General features: G+C 35.8%; 1 pseudogene; it reads right to left on the bottom strand.

Moving 5' to 3' along the window:
• Positions 1-635: 635 nt before the first annotated feature.
• On the bottom strand, positions 636-1,846 carry LOC143679388 (DEP domain-containing mTOR-interacting protein pseudogene; annotated as a pseudogene).
• Between the last annotated feature and the right edge of the window lie 13,302 nt (positions 1,847-15,148).

Genomic DNA, 15,148 nt, shown 5'->3' with positions numbered 1-15,148 from the left:
TAGCTGGCTTAAAGACCAAACTGATTTAGGCCCAGAAAAATAAAATAAGGGGGCACACAATTTTAAGCAGTATTGCCCTATCCATCCCCACCCCATAGCATCACAAAATTTTGTTTTGTTTCTTAAGCTAATGCCATCATTGAAAACATGAATTTAAAAGTTGCAACTAAAGGTAAGATTTATGAAAAAATAATTTTTGATGGTTTTTAAGTACCTGAATGCTTTAGAACCATCTCCAAAATGCTAGCTAACTGTTCATGCTCTTTAATTTGAAGCTGGGTAAAATCTGGATTTGCTATTAAACAGTTTCATGCTAATTTTTGTGAGAATGCATTTGAAGTCTGTAAACAATGTTCTATCAATTTCCAAGAAGGGAACTTGAACATGCTGCTTTTTTTGTCAAGAAAAGCATTTCAACAAATTTCTGCAAACTGAATTGAGATAAAAACAGAGTAAGAACTACAAATAGAAATTTAGTAAGGTAATTCTACCAGGTAGAAAAATCTGTTTCCCAAAAGTTTTCTACACTGACATAATTTTTGAAGAAGTATTTTCTGGTTCTTCCACATTCAAATAGTGCTTGCAATTCAAATTAAGATGCATATATACAGAGAAAAGGTCCGTTTGCCCAAAGCAATCCATTTGCATGAAAGCCTATTGCATTGCTTTGTGTTCTCCTGGCTTTGATCATCCATAGCTCACTAGCAAGCTGGGAGGTTCTCTTGCTCAGAACTCTAACTCCTCCATGACTTCCATGACAATTGTCCTTGGGTCCCTCAGAATCAGGTTATTCTTGGTCCAGTAGTCTACATGCAGCTCATTGAGTCCATTTGCGGAGGTGACAAACTGACAGACCTTCATTCTGGCAGCAGCTGCAAGGCCACTGGGGTCTCTGGCCTGAATGTGGCATAGCTTACTTTCTGAAACCAAAAAGCCCCATCTAACCACATCACCAACAATTGTGAATGTCTTCCTTGCATAGGGAACCCCAGGAGTTAGGAGTTCCTCAGAAGAGACAGGTCTCTTTAAAACAGACTTGGGGTTGCAGAATACAGGGGCACTGTTGCTGAGCATAGTGCTGCTGCTGAAGCAGCCACTGCTGCCACAGTTGCTCATGCTGCTCCTCCTTCCTGCAGACATGATCTTGATCTCCTTGCTGGTGCTGACTGACATAACATTCTTAGATTTTCAATTGTCATGACTTTACTTCTTCAAGCAGAAAGGACTGTCATGGGTTCCCTGGAAGGATGGGAATTTTCCTTGAGCAGCTCAATCAGTCTCTGCCTCCGATGAAAGTTCACTCTGAACTGGGAGAGAAAATTACTGTCCACAGACAGGTACTTTTTGTACACATGATGTATGATGCCATGCTCCATAAGTTGGTGGCAAAGCTGCTCTGCCTCTTTTCATGTGGTGTCTTCACCTTGAACCAACCAATCCAAGAATTCAGATGCCATGAGAGTACACTCATATTTCACCCCTTTCTCCTCCTTGGGCTGCAAGAGTGTGTTTTCAGGGCTCATCAGCTTCTCATATAGATTCTGTCATTGCAAGAAGGTCTTCACTTCATTGTCCAATTAGAAGATGCCATCATCCTTTCTAAAGTGGTAGAATATTTGAAATCCTTGAATTCCTTATGCTTATCACACACATATTGAAAAATGTCCCAGTCTACTAATTTCTGCATGAGTTTAATTGCCATCTCTCTGTCAGAAGCCTCTTTGTGTTCAATCAGCCAGTCAATAAGTTCTTTTGTGACAAAGCAGTTTGGGTAAGTATTGAGATGATGTTGTCTATCATTAATAAAGCCTTTTTCATGTAGCCTGAGCCATAGCTGCTCAACCATGCACTGCAGCTCCCTCTGCTGCACCCTGCCTCTCTGGTTTCTGCTGCCAGTGCTGCCACCTCCTCCGTGGTACAGACCACGCCACACCTTAAATTGATTTTTTTGTTTGTTTGTTTCTTGGATTGTTTTTTGAGAACTATTTTTGCCAAAAACAGAACATAGATATTTCATTAAAATATCATAGCTATTTATGTAGTTTCTAAATAACCGTCAAATAAATATTACCCAATGATCATTAATAGAACTGTTTTAAAAGCTATTGCTGACACAATTAAACTATAAAATTTGCCCTAAGAATTACCTGATTTCTGATGTTCTTCTCTATGCCATCAGACTTTTCGCACTCACTGGAATATGAAGAGAAAGAGTGCATGCCAACAATAAATAATTAAATAAAGGGAACCTGTAAGTGAATTGAAAATAATTTAATCCAGTATCCATAAATAAAAATAAGATTTCAGCAGGGTAACTCCTGTTTTTCCTTCAGTGTGTCATAGACCAAGGTACTTGAATCAATTTTAAACCATTAGCCCCTGTATTTTCCAGTGTTTAAAGGAGTAAAGCACATGTCATGGATTGGGCCAAGCTGCATTCAGTGACCCACAAATTATTTATATCCATAACACAAAGCACACTGAGTTTTTGTTATATTGAGTTGTTCATATGTTGAGAAAATAATGCACAAATCATATTAGATTTATTGGAAGAAGAAAATCACATTTTTATTACCAAAGAAGGCTCTCACTGATCTAAGTGAAAATTTTTTCTAATAAATAAATTAAATAGCTTCATAATTTGGGGGTTAAAAAAATATATGCTCATTTGATGCAAAGAATACTAGAACAAAAATATATAATTAAGGGGCAGCATAGCAGTAGCTCAGTGGCAGAATTCTCACCTGCCATGCCAAAGACTGGGTTTCAATTCTTGGTGCCTGCTCATGCAAAAAAAAAACCCAAATATATATATGATATATATATATATATATATCATATATATATATGATTAATTCTTATCTTTGTATACTTTTAGGCAACTAATATTGTTTCATGAAAACAAACACAAACACATAAATCTTATAATAATGTCTAGCCTGATTTGAGTGACTAAGTTAAAATAATTTATAAAGGTTTCAATTAATAATATAATTATGTATTAATGTATTATTGGATATAACAAAATGCAGTTTGTTCAAAAAAATTCCTCACTCTCTTTCTCTCTACCCCAAACTTTCTCATTCTCTTCTCTTACAATAATCCATAGGCTACATACAGAAATATTTACTGAGGAATGTTAGCACAAAACAGGAATTAGGAAGGCAGGAAAAAGCACAGTGAAAGGAAATAAAATTAGGCAAGCAAATTTTGAAAAATGCATCAATAGATAGTCTGTTAAAAGGATCTATTACAGAAGATGGCGGCTTAGTAAGATGCGCGGATCTTAGTTTCTTCTCCAGGACACCTACTAGGGGAGTAGAAACGATACAGAAAGCGCCCAAAGCCACAACAGAGATAAAAAAGACAGCGTACCCCATCCTGGAACGGCTGGCTGGCTGAGAGAAGCGGCTCGGGTGAGATCGCCGAGGCGCGCGGGCCTTACCGGGCGGGGCGGGAAGCGGCCGGAGTTACTCCCTTCCCCCTTCCCGGGCCGGCTGGGAGAATTGGAGAGGCGGTCCCCTGAAACAAAGACGGCTGGCGCCCACACCACGCGCAGCCCCCGGACCAACTGAGAGAATTGGATCGGAAACCCCCAGGCCGCGGAGAACGGTGACGGGTGGGGGAGACCCCTTCCAAACCCGTGACTCCCGGGGAACGTGCACTCTCTCGGGCGGGCCGCTGCCGCTGGCGCCCTCCCGCCACGCTTGTTGCCCAGGGCCGACTAGGAAATTCGGACGGGCTCTTTCCCTGGCTGCGGCAACCAGCAACCCTCCCTGCGTTCGGACCCCGGGCCGGCTCAAGCCGCTTCGGCTAGCGAACCCCCAGGACGGCGAGAGTTTTCCAAAGTTTAAGGTCCCACAGCACCTTTTACTGGAGGGACCCGCAGACAAACGTGTGCCACGAGCGCCACCTACTGGGCAGGATAAGAAAAACAGAACCCAGAGATTTCACAGAAAAATATTACAACCTTGCTGGGTCCAACACCAAGAGAAATCTGAATAAATGCCCAGACGCCAGCAGCAGAAGATAACTGTCCACGCTCAAAAGATTGAGAATATGGCTCAGTCAAAGGAACAAACCAATAGCTCAAATGAGACACAAGAGCTGAGACAACTAATGCTGAATATACGAACAGAAATGGAAAACCTCTTCAAAAATGAAATCGATAAATTGAGGGAGGACATGAAGAGGACATGGGCTGAACATAAAGAAGAAATAGAAAAACTGAAAAAACAAATCGCAGAACTTATGGAAGTGAAGGATAAAGTAGCAAACATAGAAAAAATAATGGATAGCTACAATGATAGATTTAAAGAGACAGAAGATAGAATTAGTGATTTGGAGGATGGAACATCTGAATTCCAAAAAGAAACAGAAACTATAGGGAAAAGAATGGAAAAATTTGAACAGGGTATCAGGGAACTCAAGGACAACATGAACCGCACAAATATACGTGTTGTGGGTGTCCCAGAAGGAGAAGAGAAGGGAAAAGGAGGAGAAAAACTAATGGAAGAAATTATCACTGAAAATTTCCCAACTCTTATGAAAGACCTAAAATTACAGATCCAAGAAGTGCAGCGCACCCCAAAGAGATTAGACCCAAATAGGCGTTCTCCAAGACACTTACTAGTTAGAATGTCAGAGGTCAAAGAGAAAGAGAAGATCTTGAAAGCAGCAAGAGAAAAACAATCCATTACATACAAGGGAAACCCAATAAGACTTTGTGTAGATTTCTCAGCAGAAACTATGGAAGCTAGAAGACAGTGGGATGATATATTTAAAATACTAAAAGAGAAAAACTGCCAACCAAGACTCCTATATCCAGCAAAATTATCCTTCAAAAATGAGGGAGAAATTAAAACATTCTCAGACAAAAAGTCACTGAAAGAATTTGTGACCAAGAGACCAGCTCTGCAAGAAATACTAAAGGGAGCACTAGAGTCAGATACAAAAAGACAGAAGAGAGAGATATGGAAAAGAGTGTAGAAAGAAGGAAAATCAGATATGATATATATAATACAAAAGGCAAAATGTTAGAGGAAAATATTATCCAAACAGTAATAACACTAAATGTCAATGGACTGAATTCCCCAATCAAAAGACATAGATTGGCAGAATGGATTAAAAAACAGGATCCTTCGATATGCTGTCTACAGGAAACACATCTTAGACCCAAAGATAAACATAGGTTGAAAGTGAAAGGTTGGGAAAAGATATTTCATGCAAATAACAACCAGAAAAGAGCAGGAGTGGCTATACTAATATCCAACAAGTTAGACTTCAAATGTAAAACAGTTAAAAGAGACAAAGAAGGACACTATATACTAATAAAAGGAACAATTAAACAAGAAGACATAACAATCATAAATATTTACGCACCGAATCAGAATGCCCCAAAATACGTGAGGAATATACTGCAAACACTGAAAAGGGAAATAGACTCATATACCATAATAGTTGGAGACTTCAACTCACCACTCTCATCAAGGGACAGAACATCTAGACAGAGGATCAACAAAGAAATAGAGAATCTGAATATTACTATAAATGAACTAGACTTAATAGACATTTATAGGACATTACATCCCACAACAGCAGGATACACCTTTTTCTCAAGTGCTCATGGATCATTCTCAAAGATAGACCATATGCTGGGTCACAAAGCAAGTCTTAACAAATTTAAAAAGATTGAAATCTTACACAACACTTTCTCGGACCATAAAGGAATGATGTTGGAAATCAATAATAGGCAGAGTGCCAGAAAATTCACAAATACGTGGAGGCTCAACAACACACTCCTAAACAACGACTGGGTCAAAGAAGAAATTGCAAGAGAAATTAGCAAATACCTCGAGGCGAATGAAAATGAAAACACAACATATCAAAACTTATGGGACGCAGCAAAGGCAGTGCTAAGAGGGAAATTTATTGCTCTAAATGCCTATATCAGAAAAGAAGAAAAGGCAAAAATTCAGGAATTAACTATCCATTTGGAAGAACTGGAGAAAGAACAGCAAGCTAACCCCAAAGCAAGCAAAAGGAAAGAAATAACAAAGATTAGAGCACAAATAAATGAAATTGAAAACATGAAAACAATAGAGAAAATCAATAAGGCCAGAAGTTGGTTCTATGAGAAAATCAATAAGATTGATGGGCCCTTAGCAAGATTGACAAAAAGAAGAAGAGAGAGGATGCAAATAAATAAGATCAGAAATGGAAGAGGAGACATAACTACTGACCTCACAGAAATAAAGGAGGTAATAACAGGATACTATGAACAACTTTACGCTAATAAATACAACAATTTAGAGGAAATGGACGGGTTCCTGGAAAGACATGAACAACCAACTTTGACTCAAGAAGACATAGATGACCTCAACAAACCAATCACAAGTAAAGAAATTGAATTAGTCATTCAAAAGCTTCCTAAAAAGAAAAGTCCAGGACCAGATGGCTTCACATGTGAATTCTACCAAACGTTCCAGAAAGAATTAGTACCAATTCTCTTCAAACTCTTCAAAAAAATCGAAGTGGAGGGAAAACTGCCTAATTCATTCTATGAAGCCAACATCACCCTCATACCAAAACCAGGCAAAGATATTACAAAAAAAGAAAACTACAGACCAATCTCTCTAATGAATACAGATGCAAAAATCCTCAATAAAATTCTAGCAAATCGTATCCAACAACACACTAAAAGAATTATACATCATGACCAAGTAGGATTCATCCCAGGTATGCAAGGATGGTTCAACATAAGAAAATCAATTAATGTAATACACCATATCAACAAATCAAAGCAGAAAAATCACATGATCATCTCAATTGATGCAGAGAAGGCATTCGACAAGATTCAACATCCTTTCCTGTTGAAAACACTTCAAAAGATAGGAATACAAGGGAACTTCCTTAAAATGATAGAGGGAATATATGAAAAACCCACAGCTAATATCATCCTCAATGGGGAAAAATTGAAAACTTTCCCCCTAAGATCAGGAACAAGACAAGGATGTCCACTATCACCACTATTATTCAACATTGTGTTGGAGGTTCTAGCCAGAGCAATTAGACAAGAAAAAGAAATACAAGGCATCAAAATTGGAAAGGAAGAAGTAAAACTATCACTGTTTGCAGACGATATGATACTATACGTCGAAAACCCGGAAAAATCCACAACAAAACTACTAGAGCTAATAAATGAGTACAGCAAAGTAGCAGGTTACAAGATCAACATTCAAAAATCTGTAGCATTTCTATACACTAGTAATGAACAAGCTGAGGGGGAAATCAAGCAACGAATCCCATTTACAATTGCAACTAAAAGAATAAAATACCTAGGAATAAATTTAACTAAAGAGACAAAAAACCTATATAAAGAAAACTACAAAAAACTGCTAAAAGAAATCACAGAAGACCTAAATAGATGGAAGGGCATACCGTGTTCATGGATTGGAAGACTAAATATAGTTAAGATGTCAATCCTACCTAAATTGATTTACAGATTCAATGCAATACCAATCAAAATCCCAACAACTTATTTTTCAGAAATAGAAAAACCAATAAGCAAATTTATCTGGAAGGGCAGGGTGCCCCGAATTGCTAAAAACATCTTGAGGAAAAAAAACGAAGCTGGAGGTCTCGCGCTGCCTGACTTTAAGGCATATTATGAAGCCACAGTGGTCAAAACAGCATGGTATTGGCATAAAGATAGATATATCGACCAATGGAATCGAATAGAGTGCTCAGATATAGACCCTCTCATCTATGGACATTTGATCTTTGATAAGGCAGTCAAGCCAACTCACCTGGGACAGAGCAGTCTCTTCAATAAATGGTGCCTAGAGAACTGGATATCCATATGCAAAAGAATGAAAGAAGACCCATCTCTCACACCCTATACAAAAGTTAACTCAAAATGGATCAAAGATCTAAACATTAGGTCTAAGACCATAAAACAGAGGAAAATGTTGGGAGATATCTTATGGATCTTACAACTGGAGGCGGTTTTATGGACCTTAAACCTAAAGCAAGAGCACTGAAGAAGGAAATAAATAAATGGGAACTCCTCAAAATTAAACACTTTTGTGCATCAAAGAACTTCATCAAGAAAGTAGAAAGACAGCCTTCACAATGGGAGACAATATTTGGAAATGATATATCAGATAAAGGTCTAGTATCCAGAATTTATAAAGAGATTGTTCATCTCAACAACAAAAAGACAGCCAACCCAATTACAAAATGGGAAAAAGACTTGAACAGACACCTCTCAGAAGAGGAAATACGGATGGCCAAGAGGCACATGAAGAGATGCTCAATGTCCCTGGCCATTAGAGAAATGCAAATCAAAACCACAATGAGATATCATCTCACACCCACCAGAATGGCCATTATCAACAAAACAGAAAATGACAAGTGCTGGAGAGGATGCGGAGAAAGAGGCACACTTATCCACTGTTGGTGGGAATGTCAAAGGGTGCAACCACTGTGGAAGGCAGTTTGGCGGTTCCTCAAAAAGCTGAATATAGAATTGCCATACGACCCAGCAATACCATTGCTAGGTATCTACTCAAAGGACTTAAGGGCAAAGACACAAACGGACATTTGCACACCAATGTTTATAGCAGCATTATTTACAATTGCAAAGAGATGGAAACAGCCAAAATCTCCATCAACAGAAGAGTGGCTAAACAAACTGTGGTATATACATACGATGGAATATTATGCAGCTTTAAGACAAGATAAACTTATGAACCATGTAATAACATGGATGGACCTAGAGAATATTATGCTGAGTGAATCCAGCCAAAAACTAAAGGACAAATACTGTATGGTCCCACTGATGTGAACGGACATTCGAGAATAAACTTGAAATATGTCATTGGTAACAGAGTTCAGCAGGAGTTAGAAACAGGGTAAGACAATGGGTAATTGAAGCTGAAGGGATACAGACTGTGCAACAGGACTAGATACAAAAACTCAAAAATGGACAGCACAATAATACCTAATTGTAAAGTAATCATGTTAAAACACTGAATGAAGCTGCATCTGAGCTATAGGTTTTTGTTTTGTTTTGTTTTGTTTTGTTTTGATTTTACTATTATTACTTTTATTTTTTTCTCTATATTAACATTCTATATCTTTTTCGGTTATGTTGCTAGTTCTTCTAAACCAATGCAAATGTACTAAGAAATGATGATCATGCATCTATGTGATGATGTTAAGAATTAATGATTGCATGTGTAGAATGGTATGATCTCTAAATGTTGGGTTAATTTCTTTTTTTCCGTTAATTAAAAAAAAAAAAAAAAGAGAAGGGATAATTGGAGATGAAGGGATACAGACTGTACAACGGGACTGGATATAAAAACTCAGAAATGGACAGCACAATACTACCCAATTGTAATGCAATTATGTTAAAACACTGAATGAAGCTGCATGTGAGGTATAGGTTTTTTGTTTTTGTTTTTTTTGTTTTTTTTTCTTTCTATTATTGTTTTAATTCTTATTCTGTTGTCTTTTTATTTCTTTTTCTAAATCGATGCAAATGTACTAAGAAATGATGAATATGCAACTATGTGATGTTATTAAGAATTACTGATTGTACATGTAGATTGGAATGATTTCTAATTGTTTTGTTAATTCTTTTTTTAATTAATTAAAAAAAAAAAAAAAAAAAAAAAAAAGGATCTATTACATAAATCATCTTGACTAACATATACCAGAAATTTCAGCAACATTACAACTCTAACTTCACTTCACTAGCATGACTCAGACAAGACAATTGTGGAGGATTAAGAACCTCTTTAACCCTGTATTAAAATGTCTGATTTATCAGTTATTGAGTGTAAGCTTGGAAAATTAATTTTATCTTTCCAAACCAAGAATAACTAATTATGACCCAAATTATACACATGTCCTATTCAACTTCATGAAAATGATAACATAACAGAGTGATTATTTCTGAGATTCACTGAAATATGTGCATTAAGTTAAATTTTTGATTATTTGTGAAAGATGTTCAAAATTGAAACATCATGTTCAAATTTTATGTATTTAAAATAAGTAACTGGGGGGAAGGCCACGGTGGTTCAGCAGGCAAGAATTCTTGCCTGCCATGCCAGAGGACCCGGGTTCAATTCCCAATGCCTGCCCATGTAAAAAATAAAAAATAAAAAATAAATAAAATAAGTAACCGGGAAGTCATAAAATCAAAATTTTAATCAAAGCATTAAGCAATGAATGTACCCTAAACCTGAAGCAAAATATTTCTTTTTTAAGTTATTTATGTGATTGCTATATGAAAGTAACTATATAGTAAATATCATTCTATTGATAACAAAAGTGAACACCAATATTCTATGTTATATGGAACCAAAATATCTCTTCTCTTTTACCACATTCTGCTTATGCACATGTCAGTAGTATGATGATATGTTTTACTTAAATTCTCCTAATACTCTTGAGAATGTAATTTTCTTGGTGACTGATATTCTCTATAGAGTAAGAAATTGGTTTACAAGTGAAGGCATATTTTATAGCAAATCAGGCCCTACTACAGACATACTATCAAAATAATGAACTGTAATAGAGTAGAGAAAGTGTATGGAGTGTAGCTATTTCATCCATTCTGCTCTGCAAACAAGTATTGCTGTTAGCTATTATTTTAGGACTGTTAAACTTGTTGCGTTTGTGTGTAGCTTATTTCACTTTAAGAGGAAATAGAAACTAGAAAAATATATATCATAAATTTTATTTAAAAATATTAAGTTGAAAGATATGAATAAAAACTTTTTCTCAATTCTTACTTAGATATCCAACTCATATTTAAATTATAGATATCCAACTATGTGAGAGTTGAGAAAATGGTTTTATTTACATCTCTCAGATTGTAGTATACAGACATAAGAACACACATACTGTTATGTGGTTATTAAGGCTAGGGATTTTTTGAAAATGATTTTATATAATCTATGTAGCAATCAGAAAACTAAATAATTAAGCATGATTGTATTCATAAGAAGACTCATGTGAAGCTTGATATATAATTTGACCAAAACATGCAGTTAATTAGCAGAACCAGGATTCAAGCTCAGATTTCTCTCCCACCATATGCTAAGCCACTTGACTATATATATAATTCCATTGTTATATGAAAAATTCTGGAATGATTGTCACCTAGAGACAATATAAGCCATGATCCTTATCTATATGAATTCTTTTTATAAATCCATCAAACTTACAAGAAAATGAAATTTTAAAATAATAAAATTAAATGAATTTGAAATTAATAAGGTAACTATTAAACTAAATTAAAAATTCATTTAAAATCCTGTCAGAAAATAAAATTATGTTATCAAAGAGTCATACATCAAATATATGGTTGAAAATTAGTTCTTTCTATATTTATGTATTTTTTAATATGTAAATATAGTTCCTTATTTCTACTGTACTATTCTATTATTTATCTTCAAGAAAAGTAAAGGAAAATTCTTATTTATTTATTGACCAAAATATATAAAGACTACTCCCTATTTTCCCAGCTATGTTCCATAAAATGCATGTGGTTCAATGTTAATACAACTTTGAGTAAACTAGGAGACCCTTTTTCCATTTAAATATTAAAAAATATAGTCTAGTTTGAAATTCAGGATAATAGTAAAATAAAATAAAGTTCTAAAATATTGTGTAAGTGATGAAAAGTTTTCTTCCTATTTTTGGAACTGATCTGGTCACTCGATTACAATACACTGTGAACATTATGCATTGGGATACTTATGACAGCTAATTAAGCTCATCTCAAAGTTCATAGGTGATGCCCAAGGAGAAAACACAGAAACTCTCTTCTGCAAAATGAAAACAATGAGATGAGATTTTTTCCTGTATAATACACAAGTGAAAGTTTCTGGAACCACAAAGTACAGCAAGGCACTTTCAATACAAAGTGATCCAGCAGTGGAAAAACTATATAGCATAGGATTGGAAAATAAATCAAATAGTTATCTTCTGGTACATAGTCCTAGCACTGATACATATAACCCATGGGTCATTATGTCAATAATTTAAATTCCTAGAAATCCAGTTTCCTGTTTCTTAGAATAAAATCTTTTTAATTTCTCAAAAATCCATATAAATCTATATTATAAAATCATATGAAAGCATAATCTATTACAAAATTCATAATTGTTTAATAAAACTGCTTTGCTTTCTATTTATATTTTACAGTATTACTCTTTCTGTTGCATGAGAGATATTTAAGCTCATTAGGATTTTCACAGAGGAGTAAACATATGGATAAGAAGTATTAACAGGAGAGTTAGTCATCAACAATAGACAGATAATTGTAATATTCTATGTGATACAATATTAGAATTGGAGATATTCTCTAGAGTAAAAGGACATATGCTTTATTTTTATGTGGTTTTACTTTGTCCTGGGTATCTCAAATAGTAATCAATATACCAGTACCTGGCTATAAACTCAGTATCTGAGTATAAAAAACACTCAGAATAATTTTGAAAAATATATGAGATTCTAACTTGGTGAATAGGTAAATGTGACCATGGAATTTGAATAAATAAACAACAAAATATGATATGGGTAGGGAGTCTTTTTGGAGCAAAAGATCTATTAATTAATGTAATCAAATTGACCTATAGATTCAATGCAACCCAATTAAAATTTAAGTGAAGCATTTTTGCAGAGATTAACAAACTGATTTTATAATTAATATGAACAATTCAAGGATTAAGATAGTAAAAACAATTTAGAAAAAGAAGAATAAATTTAGAGTTTACATAACCTGATTTTAGGACTTATCAAAATAGCTAAAATAATCAAGAGAGTTGGTATTATTGAATAGATAGATACCTTGATCAAGGGAACTGAATAGAGAGTTTAGAAAAAGATTCACATACATATGTGAAGATTAGTGCCACCAATATTAGCTTGAAGGATGCAGGGATAGTGATTCTATCATGCTCTTATTCAACTCTCCTATTTGCCTTGTGCAGAAAACAGATGGATATTGAAGGAAGATAGTAGATTCTCATAAAAATAACCAGTTAGTTATTCTAATTGAAGCTGAGGTTTAGACATGATATCATTGCTTGGACAAGTTAAGACATCCTCAGGTATTTGGTATATAGCTATTGATTTGGTAAATATGATTTTAGTCCATCACTTTTTAATTGGCTTTCAGCTACTGAGGTCACTAAAAAACTTTCACTGTCCTTCCTCAGGGGAATAGTAGATTTACAGACCTATGTTATAATCTAGTTTGCAGATGACTTCCTAGAATTACCTTTCTAACAGTGTTCCATAGTTGATGATATGCTGATTCAACCTACTGACCAGAAATAGGGACTATTCTAGGCTTATTGATAAGGCATTTGCATGTCAGAGAATGAACAATAAATTGAGCAGACATTTAGGGGCTTTCCACATCCATGAAATTTATAATCAAAAGGAGAATGCTGTGTCAAAGTATCCCATTTCAGGTGAAGGAAAATCTGTTAGCTCTGGCACCTTCTAAAACCAAAGAGAGAGAGAGAGAAACAGAATGCCAGGCCTCTAAAGAATTTGGAGGCAACATATCATTTGGGTGTGCTATTTTGGCCCATTTACTGAGTATCCCAAAAAGTTTCAAAGTTTTGAGTGGTGACAAGAAGAAGAAGAGGCTCTGAAACAAGTCCAAACTGTCATGGAAACTACTTTGCAATGCAGAAGATAATGATCCAGCATATTCAGGGGTAGTTGATGTATCAGTGGCACATAGAGATGCTGTTTGGAGACTTAATATGAGAAATGTGGTGTAGCTGTAAGTGAAGCTTGCCATAATTTGCAGATTACTCTCCTTTTGGAAACAGCTTTTGACCTATTATGGGGCCTTTGGAGAGACTAAATGCTTAATTATGGGCCACCCAATTACCATGGGGCCTGAGTTGCTCTTATGAAATGGGTATTGTCTGATCCATTAAGCCATTAATTTTTGGTGTGCACTGCAGTGCTTCATCATCAAATGGAAGTGGCTTATAGGAGCTCTGGCTATGATAGGGAAAGAAGGCACAAGTAATTTACTGAAGAAAGGGATCAAATGTCCATGGCCTTCACTCTTTCTACATTACTTTCTCTACCCCAGCCTATACTATGACTTCTTAGGGAGTTCCTTACACAAAGTAGAAGCTCCAACTTTGTTTAGAGAGGATTTTATACATTATGCAGACCCCACCCAAAAGTGGAAAGCTGCAGCACTACAGCCCTATTCAGAGACATTCTTGAAGGAGAGTGGTGGAGAGAAATCATCCCAAAGGGCAAAAATTCAAGCAGTGCTCTTGTTCATTTTTCTTGTAAGTAAAAATGGCCAGAGGTTGTTCATGTGTATACATATTCATGGACTGTGGCCAGTGTCTTGACTCTATGTTAAGGGTTTGGGGGAAACATGAGTGGAAAATTTGAGACTAACTGGCATGAGGGAGAGATATGTGGACAGAACTTAATGAATGGGCAAAAAACATGAAGATATTTATGTTCCATGTTAATGCTCACCAGGCAGTTTCTTTTGCAGAGGAGGATTTTTATAAAAAAGTGGATAGGATGAACTGTGCTGTGAATTCCATTCAGCCTTTTGTTCCAACCACCCCAAGTTCCAATGGGCTTATGAACAAAATGACCACAGTGTTATGAATGGAGGATATACAACATGTATATCCTCATGTTGTATATATACACTCAGCAACATGTACTTCCATTCTCCAAGACTGACCTGGCCATAGTCTCTGCTAAATGCCCTGTCTATCAGCAGTAGAGACTAACAATCATTCTCCATTTGTTACTATTCCTCAAGGTGATCGCCATGCTACCTGTGAGCAGGTAGCTACTCTCTTCACTATATACGTGAATGGGTTAACATTCTGTTTTTACTGGAAAAAACATTTACTTGGTCTACTATTTTAACTTTTGTGTACACAAAGCTTATGCTAACACCATCAATGTGTTTATAGAATGCCTTATCTAAGGTTATGGTATTGAATAAGCTTTGATTCTGCTTGAGGAATCATTTCACAACAAAATGAATTATGTGCATCAGGTCCATGCTCATGGGATTCACTGACCTTGCCATGTTCTCCATCATCTTAAGTCAGCTAGA

This window comes from Tamandua tetradactyla, chromosome 4 (assembly GCF_023851605.1).
Source record: "Tamandua tetradactyla isolate mTamTet1 chromosome 4, mTamTet1.pri, whole genome shotgun sequence".
NCBI classification, from domain to species: domain Eukaryota; kingdom Metazoa; phylum Chordata; class Mammalia; order Pilosa; family Myrmecophagidae; genus Tamandua; species Tamandua tetradactyla.
This window is presented reverse-complemented; position numbering and strand designations above follow the sequence as displayed.